This window comes from Peromyscus maniculatus, chromosome 15 (genome assembly GCF_049852395.1).
Source record: "Peromyscus maniculatus bairdii isolate BWxNUB_F1_BW_parent chromosome 15, HU_Pman_BW_mat_3.1, whole genome shotgun sequence".
NCBI lineage: Eukaryota > Metazoa > Chordata > Mammalia > Rodentia > Cricetidae > Peromyscus > Peromyscus maniculatus.
This window is the reverse complement of record NC_134866.1, coordinates 62,812,512-62,825,206: the sequence shown is the minus strand read 5'-3', so window position 1 is coordinate 62,825,206 and position 12,695 is coordinate 62,812,512. Positions and strand designations below refer to the sequence as shown.

Genomic DNA, 12,695 nt, shown 5'->3' with positions numbered 1-12,695 from the left:
ATTTGCTAAATGTCATCCCATGCCTCAGGATCCTTCTATATTTTTCTGATCACAGTAATAATAGGTGGAATTCTTTTTTTTTTTTTTTCGAGACAGGGTTTCTCTGTGTAGCTTTGCGCCTTTCCTGGAACTCACTTGGCAGCCCAGGCTGGCCTCGAACTCACAGAGATCCGCCTGGCTCTGCCTCCCGAGTGCTGGGATTAAAGGCGTGCGCCACCACCGCCCAGCTAATAGATGGAATTCTAAGTAATTTGTGTCCATAGTAGGCAGAAAGAATAAGGGGAAAGAAAACGGCCAAGGTGAGATGATGAAAATCATGGTGATGATCCCTGCTATTAGTCTTATAGCAAACAAATCTAGCTCAGAGCTTCATATAAAACAGCTAAAAACCCATGTCAAAAAGACAAAGCCTAAAGGAATGTTAGACTCTTTGCCTAGCTGTACTATGTGTGACAGTCTCTTACCTATTTATTGACTGAATTTATTTGAACTAGTGTGAGACAGCTAAATAAAACACATAACAGTCATTAGGAGGAGGTCCTACTCTCAAACCTGCTCTATTTTAACCTGTAGTAAATTCATCTCCATTTCAGACTGACTATATTAGTAAGTTGTAATCCCTCTCTAAGCTGTGAAGTAGTCTGTTAAAAGAGATGGTACTGCATGATACTCAGCACTGATGGACTAAAAGTAGTCAAAGTAAACATGGCAATGGTAGTTCTGAAGGCTTGATACATTCAAAGACATTCTGAGAGTCTTCCTGACTGTGACATTTCATGCGTCATCATTACAGCAGAGACAGAGCCCCAATTGTCCTAAGAAACCATATGGTGTCACTTAGAACACTTCTATTTGCTGCTGTAGCTATATATGAAGCAGACTTTCAAAACATTGTCCTTTTTTGATTTATTAGTCTTTTATTATTATTTATTTGCATGAGTCTTTGTTTTGTTTCCCACATTCTTTTCAAAATACAGAAATGGTGTGAGGCTCTTGGGAAATTCTCAGAAGTTTACAATTTTAATTTTTGCATTTTTCTCCACGTCTTTAGTTTCCAGTGTGGATATTTGGCTTTGTAAAGACCTACCTAATACTTAAATCTTTTTTTTTGTAACACCACACATAGACCAAGGGGGTAGTAATAATATTTTGCTTCAAAGGTCATAATAACAGGATATCAGTGAAATATCAAATACAACTTGAACAACACCAGAACAGAGAGATGCCCATGACCAGGCAGATCGACTAGTCACTAGATGGGTGGTTGACCCCAGCCAGATGCCCAGAAGCAGGACAGCTATGTAACAGACTAGGAGCCCCAAAAGTTACTGAGAAACCAGTTTTGTTTTATTTAATTCTAAAGAAATAACTTAATTTCCAGTCAGTTCTATCAAGAGGTAGAAACAATGCTGATTTCTTGCATTGTGCCATCTTGCCCTTCTCTTTAGGGAGGTTTTTATGAGGACATAAAGAACATTTACATTTGGGATTTTTTTTTAACTTAAAATAGTACTTACAATCTCAGTACTTTTCTAGCACACCAGTTAAAGTCACCAAAAATGGTTTTTAATTTTAGTATAATTTATATAAAAATGGAGAAAACATTAAAAATAAAAGCTTAGTTTCCTTAGCTAATTCTTAATATTCTGAGAAGTTTAGGCTTATAAAATTTTCTCACTTCAAATTTACTTGTTAAATCAAAACTTAATGAAATATTTCCTTTTTCTGAAATTACAAGTTTTGGAGTTAATCACACTTTAAACATTTCAAAGTTTTCAAAATTGATTTGGAAACTAAAATTACTGCAATTTTATGTCCATTTACATGAGAAAGCAAGCATATTGAAGAAGTTTGGCTTTTCATCATTGAATAAAAGCCCAGTATGCTTGCTTGGTTATTTAGTCCATTATTTGGAATATCTGGCACTCATATCAATTTATATATTGTAGCCATCCATTTTCTTGAGAATTTATTTATTATTATTTTATGCATGCGAGTGTTTGCCTCAATGTATGTCTGTAGCTGAAAGTTTTCCAGTGTGCCGCCCAGTCCGCAGCTGCTCAAACCCAAGTAAACACAGAGGCTTATTTTAATTATAACTGCTTGGCCATTAGCTCAGGCTTACTATTGACTAGCTCTTACACTTAAACTCAGACCATTTCTATTCATCTATATGTCCCCATGTCTTCCATGGCTTTACCTGTGTGCTGTCACATGCTGCTCCCTGGACAGCTGGCTGGTGTCTCCTGACTCAACCTTCCTTTTCCCACAATTCTCTTTGTCTGCTTATCCCACCTATACTTCTTGCCTGGCTACTGGCCAATCAGCATTTTATTTATGAACCAATCAGAGCAACACATTCACAGCATACACAACATCCCACAGCATATGTCTGTGTACCATGTGCATGTGGTAGCTGCAGATGCTAGAAGCAGGCATCAGATCCTGTGACTAGAATTGCAATTGGTTGTGAGGCACTCTGAGGGTGCTGGGAACTGAATCCTGGTCCTCTGGAAGAGCAGCCAGTGCCCTCAACCACTGAGACATCTCATTCATTTTTGAAATAGAGATGGAAGGAGCTGGAAAGATGGCTCAGTTGGTAAAGGGCAAACTTGAGGATATTTGTTAGATATCTAGTACTCAGAAAAAGCCAGGTATGGCAACATATGTGTAGAATCAGTCTATATAATCTAAGCGAATTAGTGAACTCTAGGTTCAGTGACAGACTCTGTTTCAAAAAAAGAAAATAGGGAGACATTGACCTTTGGCCTCTACATAGTTGTACATATATGTGTACACATATGCATAAACATATATAACATTTAAATGCAACATTTCTTTAACATGTACAAAGACTAAAGATTAAAAGATATTCATTACTTTATTGTTTGAATCATAGTGAAACAGTTCTGTTAATAGCTTGGATATTCTCTTCTGTTTGCAGAAACATGAAGTGTAATGCTGTGACACATTACTAATAGGATAAGTACTTAAAATATAAAAGTATTTTTTTTCTGTAAGAAAGAATGACAAAGGACTTTGTAACATCATTTTCAAAACAGTGTAGCTACCTGTGAATTTTCTAGAGAGTAGCAGACTGGATGAAAACACCATGGACCACAATGCTTCTCAGTACACTCCCCATGGCAGATGGGTCTTTACTACTCATGCCCTACCTTCTTGCACTCTGAGTGATGCTGGCCAGTGAACACAGCTCCAGGGAAGAGTATGCAAGGCTTTCTTTGTCTCTTTGGCCTCGAGTTTCCCAGTAAGCAGACAATTGGGGTACTTGACAGAACACAGTTTTGTTTTTCTCTCATTTACTTCTCTGCTTCCTAAGAATTTTATTTTTATTGTTTGTTTGAGAATTTCAAACAATGCATTTGAACATGTTTCTCTTATTCATCCAAGATCCATTCTTACCTACCCACCCAAATCTGTGTCCACTTTTCGAAAATATCCATCATGTAGTTTATGTTGCCTATTCTTTGGGATGCATGATCTTCACTAGAGAATGATCTACTCAACAGGGGGCCACATCTTTAAAAGCCAGACACTCTTTCCCAGCAGTTATCCACTGCCAGTACTCTTTAGCCAAGGGTGGACTTCATGGCCACTTCCCCTCTGGAATTTTGTCTGGCTGGTCTGTGCATGCTGTCACAACCACTGTGAACTTCCTGAGCACCTGGCCTGTTAGGTCCAGAACACAGTTTCACTGTATCCACCCACACCTATGGCTGTTACAATCTTTCTGCTCCTTTTCCACCACTATCCCCGAGCTGTAGGTGGTGAAGTATAATAGGGATGTTCCCTAGAGATGAGCATTCTGAAGCCTCTTAGTTTCCATATCTTGATCAATTGTGGGTTTCTCTGTTAGTCAACATCTACTGTAAGAAGATGCTTTTCCTGATGAGTGTTGCTAGATGCATTAAGCTATGGGCATAAGGATATCTCATTAGGACCTGGCTATGTCTTATTGGCAGAATAATAGTAATAGTCTCTCTCCTAGGATTTATGATTTGCCTAGCCACAGGTTCTTACCCCAAATAAAAGTGCCAGTTGTGAGTTTCAACTTGTGGAGCAGGTCTTGTAAAACCAAGGAAAAAAAGTGATTGATTACTCCCATAATATTTACACCAATATTGCACCAGTGAGACTGTAGATTCCTTTTCTCCTCTGGTGGCTGTATAATATTTTCCAGCATCATGAACCATTAAGGATAAAGCTTCCAGGTCAGTATCAGTTTGATTTCTCCATATTCGATTACTCAAGTGTATTTTCAGCAGTAGGATCTTACTGTCAAGTTCTGGTGAGTAACCAATAGAATTGGCAAGAGCTTAAAATGTTTGAGGACATATGGGACATGATTTACCAACAACTCTAAAGGAGGTAATCCATTTCCAGCACTGTTTTTTTATTTGTTAGTTTGTGGTGTCTAGTAGGAGCATTGTTGCCCCTTTTTACTGTAACTCCACTTAAACACTATGTGTGTGTGTGTGTGTGTGTGTGTGTGTGTGTGTGTGTGTGTGTGTGTTTGTATGCATATTATATAAAGGTTCTACAGTAGTACATTTCCATGTTTTTGTAACTCAAAGCTAAATCAAAAGCAATTGAAAATTTAAAAACAAATTTTACTGTGGGGATAGTTCAAGCATAGAACAAGCTCTATTAGCTAGATTTATAACTAAAGGCTACATAGAATCTGGAGTTAGCAATAGCTTAGACTACTGCTAGCTATTTATTATTTCTGTGACCATACAGTGAGAATATGCAATTTAGAGTGAAAATGTATATGGTTTTCCAAGGTCTAGGAAGAAAAGATTTATTACCATTTAAGTAGGAAGTGTGCTTTAGTCAATTTTTAAAGAGCGATTTCAGCTTGGCCCAAACTGACCCCATCATTTTCTTTCCCAAACAGATTCATTCCCACGGTTCCTTATCTCACCTTTAAGTACAACAGCCCATCAGCTGATTCTTCCAGTTGCTTTAAACTTTAGCCTAAATGATTTTTTCTGAAACATCAATCCGATCAAGACTCTCAGTCCCTAAAATTTCTGAAGTTTTTCTCATCACCTTCAGGTGATGTAAACACTGTGCATGAAGCTGTTGGCCATCAAGGCCTCATGCACACCCGGGCGCCAGCTCCCCCAAACCTGGTGTTTTAAAGCACTTGGTACTTCACGCTTCAGGCTCTGGGCTTCTTGTGGTTGGTGCTGCAGAAAAATTGACTTACATGTTTCCCGTTTCATCTTACTCAGGGGAAATTTAAAAAAAATTGGAGAAAATCTAAGTCTTCATTCTTTTAAAAATGATTGAATGAGAAATAAAAAAACAAGTAATCTTTTTGGACATTGGCTGATAATTGTTACTTAATAATTTCTTTATTTTAATATTATAATTACATCATTTTCGCTTCCCTTCCCTCCCTCAGACAATCTTATGTACCCTACTTTTCTCTTTTTCAACTTCATGGCCTCTTTTTTTTATTAATTGCTGTTACACACATATATTTCATTTAAAATTTACATACACATACATTGTCTGAATATCCTGTAAATCAAAGCAGCCACCATTATTATTTACCTAATAGTTTTCTTATAGTTTCTCTGTCCCTGAGTGTAACTTGAGGGAAGACAGCCATATGAAAACAGAATGTAAGTATTACAAAAGTTCAAATAAACATGATGCCTAGCCACAGGGGGTTCATGTGTCTTTTTCTCAGTGGTATCATCTAATCCTCAATTCCTGTTATGACCACACACCTAGGACTCTCTCAGGACTCCCCACTTTCTATCACATATACACTTACATTAATTTACAGCAACTTCTATCCAAATCGCCTCATCTATTTTCTCCAGTTAGTCAAGGAGCTATTTAGTAACCTTTAATTTGAGTCCTGAAAAAATCCAGGTTAATTAAACTTCTTAAATCACTGTACTGGACCCTAATTATGGTCAATGAAAGCCATCGTACAATGCAAACAAATTTATCTTGGTTCAGGTATTTCATCTATGTAGTCTAAATGATTTCAACCACAGTGCTCACTAGCTAATCACTCAGTGAGTGGTTAAGGTAAGTGTTCAAAAATACTTTTAAACCAGTGGTACAACATTGTATAACATTATATATTATAACACAGTGCCATTGTGTAAGCATGGCTCAGAACAAAGTTCTATGAGTCAGGACATGGAAAGGGAGGGGTCGAGAGAGGGCTTACAGAAGACCTGAGTATCTTAAACAGGTGCTCAAAGAACAAGCTGGAATCTTGCAAACAGATGAGATAAAGGTGGGATTCTATGGAGAAAAGAAAGTGTGCCTTGGGGTCCGAAGTGGGACATGATGTACCACAGTTGAAACCCAGGAGTATAAGGTTAAAACAAAGGTGATATTTTGAAGGGAGACCAGAGAAGAAAACAGAGGAAAGATCATAATTTGATCCTAGATTAAATTATTTAACCTATTACTTTACTAGAATCCAGTTCAGCATTTAATATCATAGGTTTTATGGCCAGATTCAGTTTCATTATGAAGGATGGATTAAAGGGGTACAAATCCAGAGGCATTAAATACTACTGAGTGACACTTGCTGGTCCCTGTGTGTTCTGACAAGGGCTCCCCGTAGTCCAGTGCGCATTATTGTGGTTTATCTTTCCTCTATACTTTTAAATAACTTCTTAAAAGCAAAGGTGTGACCATTTTTTATATTTCTCTTCCTGTTGCTTAGAATCCCACCTAGCAAGCATATGGTGTAGCAGAAAAATGTTTTCTTAAAGTGTGTTAGTAAGCTTTCTAAACAAGCATGAGGACCTGAGTTCATTTCCTCTAATCAATATAAAAATACCAGGTATATTATATATACAACTAACATTATATGGACTCAAAAGGTTATATTTAGGAATATATATGTATTAGGAATATGTATGTGTATATATACACACATGCAATAACATTGAAAAGCAAGGAAGTAGGTATGTGAGAGGGTTTGGAGGGAGGAAACGGAAGGGGGAAATATTTTAATTAAATCACAATCTCAGAAATGAACAATCCGACCAGAAGGGCAAAGCTAGGTGTAGTTGTACTTGTCTTTATCCCAGAACTAGGAGGCAGACAGAACAGGTCTTTGAGACTTAGTTACCAGACTACCAAGTCTATCGGTGAACACTAGACCCATGAGAGCCTCTGTCTCAAAAAACAGCTCCTGATTTTGTTTTGCAGAGCAGGGCTTAAATGTAAATAGAAAGTGGTTGATTATACCCATGATATTCATGACACAGTTGTATCAATGGGCATGTCATGCCAGACTGATCATTAGTGTAGCTCTCAGGGTTCAGAACTGAGTAAAATGAATACTTACTCTTCTTTGGTTGTGTGCATGGTGCATTTCAGCACCATGAAAGCTACTTAGTAAAGATGAAGCTTCCAGGGGAGTACCAGCTCGGTTCCTCCATGTTCTGTGAGTGAAGTGTATGACATCTTTAGCCACAAGGTCTTACAGTTGAGTTCTTAAAGGTAACAAGGAAGCTGGCAATAGCGGGTAAAGTCTGGGGGTCTATGGGACCTCACTGGCCAGCAGATTCAAAAGAGGTAATTAATCCCTGGCTCTGGAGTTTTTGTTGGCTTGTGGTGTTTAATAAGGGAATTGTTGCCATGTTGTAGGATAAGTCCATCTAAACAGTTTTATGCATATGTTTTTCTGTCTTAGTAGATTTTCAAATGACTTTTACAAAAGGTCAAAGTTGCATGGGAAGGGATGCTTTTCTCCTTTTAAAAAAGTAAAAGGCTCCTCAGTCTGACTCTCCTTCCTTTCATTTTCTCCTTCTTTACAATTTTTTCTCAACTAGCATTAACTCTTATTTTGCATTCTCTCTTTGTTGTGTGCCGGGTTATATAATAACTTTCAAGAATGCAAAGCAAGTATATATTTAATACTCCCATTCACAGCGGTTTTTGGTATTGTTTGCTTCACAACGTACTTTACAGTTTTTATGTATTTGTTTTCTCTCTACTCAACTAGTAGAACAAATGTTTTCAAATCAATGAGTCGGTTTATTGTAGGTTTCTTTTGCCTGATTAATTTGGTTCTGAGGATGGCACCCACAACTTCACACATGCTAAACCTGTTCTCTGCCATTGTACCAAATACTTGGCTCTGAAGGCTTTTTAAAAGGGATAATAAATGACTCAGAACTTTGTATATGAATATTGGATGATGCAATGTTGGAGAAGATGTCAGATTTAAATGAGTAGACACTGGAGGAGAAGAATAAATTTTTGGGGTATCCTCAGCCAACCCGGAAACAACCTAGATGCTCAAGTGAGGAATGGGTAAAGAAAACGTGATATATTTACACAATGGAGTATTACTCAGCTGTTAAAACACTGACATCATGAAATTTGTAGGCAAATGGATGGAACTAGAAAAAATCACCCTGATTAAGGTAACCCAGACCTAGAAAGACAAACATGGTGTGTACTCACTCATGAGTAGATATTAGATGTAAAGTAAAGGATAACCAGGCAACAATCCACAGCCCTGGAAAGACTAGGTAACATGGTGGGTTCAAGGGGGATGCATGGTTTTCCCAGGGAAGAGGAAATAGAAGAGATCTCCTGCGTCCAGTAACTGACTGAAACAGGAGCAGAGATCCACAGCCATGCACTGGGCTGAGCCTGGGGAATCCTGTTGAGGAGAGGGAGGAAGGATTTATGAGCCAGGGGAGTCAGGGTGGATCTCAGCTTGATATGCCAGGATTTGTTGTCACTGATGGGAGGCCTGCCCCTTTCTGAGCAGAGGTGAAGGAGAGGTAGATCTGGGAGGGGGGCAGAGGGGAGGTGGGGGAAGGGAATGGGAGGAGGGGGCAAGGGAATCTACAATTAAGATGTTAAATAAATGAAAAAAAATAATTAATAAATAAAAAATAAATTTGTACAAAAAAGAAAGGCCTTTCCATCTCCCTTCTCTCCCTTCCTCCCTCCCTTCCTCTCTCCCTCCCTCTCTCCCCTCTCCCCTCCCTCTTTCCTCTGCAAAAGAAGGTTATATGCTCACACAATGAGGTGTGAACTATGGGCAAGGCAGGAAGAAGGCCTCCATCTAGAACCAAATCCAGGTAATGACCTGGTAGCTACTTTCCCTAACTCTCAGAAGTATAAAAAAAATTAAATAAAAATAAATGAATGTCTGTTATTCAGCCCACCCAGTCTGTGGTATTTTATGAAGTAGTACAAGCTAAATCAACTAGAAAGCAGAGTGCCTTTATCATAGAATGTATCCATTTTCCATCAGGAGTTTAACCACACACGTATTTCCAATTCTTTCCTCTAAATGCCTCTTCCTCTACTAAGGATGCTTATTGTCTGATGTTGTTTTCATCAAAAAGATGTATAAAATGGTATTTCATTATTGTTTAAATTTTCTTTCCTGATTGTGGTTGGATTTATAAATGTATAATATTTAAAATATAAAATCTTGACCTGAGTTAATAAAATATGATGAAGCGAGAACTGAAATTTACCAGAAAATGAATCTACAATGTTGGCATTCCTTGATTTATTCCCAAAACATTAAAAAATATTTCAGTGTGCTAGACAATGTAAGTATTATGAGGTGAAGTCCTATAGTCAGGATTTATTAGAGTTCAAGTATTTCAGTGCACAAGTTGGTGAGAAAAACCTGTATTTGAGGTAAAAGACTATTTGGGTATGAAATAACAAAATTGTAAGCAATTTGAAAGGCAAGTGAGAGAAGGTAAAAACCTGTGTCTCAAGTGGTAACTGAGCACATCTGCATGAAGCCTTTGTTTCTTACCATGTGAAAAACTAAAACACGGAGCGTGGAAAGTAGAACATCCACAATTGCATCAACTTACCTCTGAGTGGATCCTGCGGAAGGGAGGGAACAGGTGCCATCTGAAATGGCATTTGAACAGCCCTTTCAATAATTATTAATAACTTACATTCATCTTAACTGGAGCTTTTGTTTTAAGAGAAAAATATGCTCAAATGAAACAAAAAGAGTCTGGAAAAATATGAGAATGGAAGGGTGGCCATATAAAGTAACACAGGGCTGTAACTCTAAGTTGGATTTTTCTTTCTTTTTTTCCATGAAACCTGCAGGTTTTTTTTTTCACTGATTTCCCAAAATAGAATACTTCTCCTTTCATTTTCTGTTTCATGGTGGAGAGTCTGCTGATTTTTGGTTTGACTTTATATTTTAGAAAATCTTCATGAATGACAGAGGAAGAAAAAAAGGAAAGAAGGGAGACAAAAGGAAGGAAGATTTTGGACACGAGAATGAATGACTTCAGACTTGGATCACATCATTAATTTCTTTTATTAAGTTTCTTAAGTAGCACGAGTTTTGCTGTGTGTATTTGGAAAAATTCAGATGATGGCACATGTTTTACAAGGTCTCTATGCAAATGACATGAGGATCGCTGGATGACTTTTGCTCACCACACACAGTAGATTATTACATTCTGAAATGTATCATCTTTACAGGTTTATAAATAGAAACTTTTTAGCAACTATAATATTAAAATGAAATATTCTCAGAAAATAAATTATTTTGTATGAATTCTGATGCTGTACTTATCTGGCCCCAAATTCTAGTCTTCAATCAAACCATAAAGAAAATTTTCCTCTGAAATCATCCTGTACTGTGCAGTTTAGTCTTGGCAACGGTTCTTCATTTGTGTTCTCTAGAATGTTAATCTCATGGAATCCCTCTTCTAAAGAAAAATTTTCTTTATTCTACAAATCTGAGGCCTGCTATACTTTATTCTATTACCTCTTTGAGAAGTCTTCCTGCCCCTCCCTGCAAAAAAAGTTTGTACAAATTTATTTAAGCTTCCATTTTCTTGCTTTATGTGGCCACAGGAGAACTATTTTCTAGGTGACTTCTACTTAGTTACCTAGTCATGGAATATATTTTGTGACTGTTTATATAACGAGTCATATTTGTTACACCATGAAAACAAATAAAATCATAGTTTATTTAACAATCTGAGACTGCATTTTGTTATTGTGAGAGGGAACTCCCATGTAATTGGCTACCATCTCAACTCCCTAGCTTATCCTCATTCTCTTGAGTCAACTCACTCTGACAGTCACTCAGTCAAAAAGGGAAAGTTTCTCTTCCACTTTCCAATAGAGGGGATGCGTATCCACTAAGAGACTGACTTTTTCCCTGGGGAAGCCTGGTGTTGGTCCATCAGAAGCTAATGCCATGCTCTCTGGGCCAGCCCTATCAGAGACCCTCTTGTTCCTCACCAATACACTAATACTAGAGTCTCACCTCATAGTCATCCTTTACCACAGCCCCCCAAGCTTAGCACCTTCAATGAATCTGGCTTCATAGTCAATTATGTCTCCTACACATGTAGGCTTGTGTTGATTCTGGATCTCCCATTTAAACTCTTGATGCTGTATTAATGAGTTCCCACCTTGGGCCTTCCTACTGCTTTGGAACAGGAGGGTGGCTACTGAGTAATATTGGTCTAGTTTACCAGTTTGTGTAGCCTTAGACCTTGGAGGAATGTATGGGTGAATTCTGTAGATTCTTCACTGAAAAACTCTGGCCTCTTGATTAAAATTAAAGCCCTCCAAAGAAGTCTGAATTTCAAAGGGATAGCATTGAAGTCAAGGATGATGAGGACAGACTACCAAGTAATGTAATTGTTCCTGTGATAATATTATATTCTTCCTGTATGTTTTCATAATTAAGAGGAGTCATTGAACTGGTTCAAGATACGTAAGTTTCAACCATGGACAGGGCTCTGTCCCACAGTTGGCATACAGCCATAAAAATAGACAATGCTTATGCTTTCTTAGACTTTTTGTTATAGTTAGAAAAAAAAAGAAGAGAAAAAAATCAGAAGGGAAGAATTATATTCAGGAAATATAGACAAAAAAAATGATTCATATAGGAATCTAGACAAGATTCTTCTCCAGAGTCTAGCCTGGACCAACCCACCTACACATCCTCTTTTATGTCTTAACCTTCTTTGTCCATATGACTTAGAACTAAGAAAAGAAGTTCACATGCCCAGATTTCATGACAGAAAATACAAACAATATAAAAGATCAAGCCGGTATCTTCTTTTCCAAACCTACCACACTTGTAGATACATTTGTCATGAGAAGAATATTCATCAGTGGTTCTCAACCTGTGGATTGAGACCCCTTCTTCGGGGGATCATACAACTCTTTCACAGGGGTCACACATCAAATGTCCTGTATATCAGATATTTACATTACAATTCATAACAGTGGCAAAATCAAAGTTATGAAATAACAACAAAAATAGCTTTCTGGCTGAGGGTCACCACAACATGAGGAACCATATTAAAGGGTCACAGTGTTAGGAAGGTTGAGGACCACTGCCCTAGATGAATGCCATAACACAGTATTTAAAGAATAATCACAAACTTCATCAAAGAATTCATGGAGTTTTAGAAGACAAAAGGAAACTACTTAATAAAATTAGGGAGGAAAAACTAAAGGAGAATAAATGCCCAAGTGATGCCCAATAAACACCAACATAATGTTTATGTAAATGACAAAGGTAATCCAGGACTTGAGAACTTTTTTTTTTTTAAATTCATTTGTTTGTTTTTTAAAAAGAGAGAAATGTCAGAGTGGCCCTTGCAGCTCTCCTGGCAAAACAGTAGAGCTGGTCCTGGTGCTCTAGGTGTGGG

General features: G+C 37.6%; 1 long non-coding RNA gene across 1 annotated transcript in view; it reads left to right on the top strand.

Annotated features, from left to right (window-relative positions):
• Positions 1-10,946, top strand: part of LOC121822955 (uncharacterized) — a 72,231-nt gene extending 61,285 nt beyond the window's left edge. The window contains exon 4 of the long non-coding RNA XR_013044895.1: positions 10,215-10,946. This is a non-coding gene — a long non-coding RNA (uncharacterized LOC121822955). The remainder of the gene's footprint in view (positions 1-10,214) is intronic.
• The last annotated feature ends 1,749 nt before the right edge of the window (positions 10,947-12,695 follow it).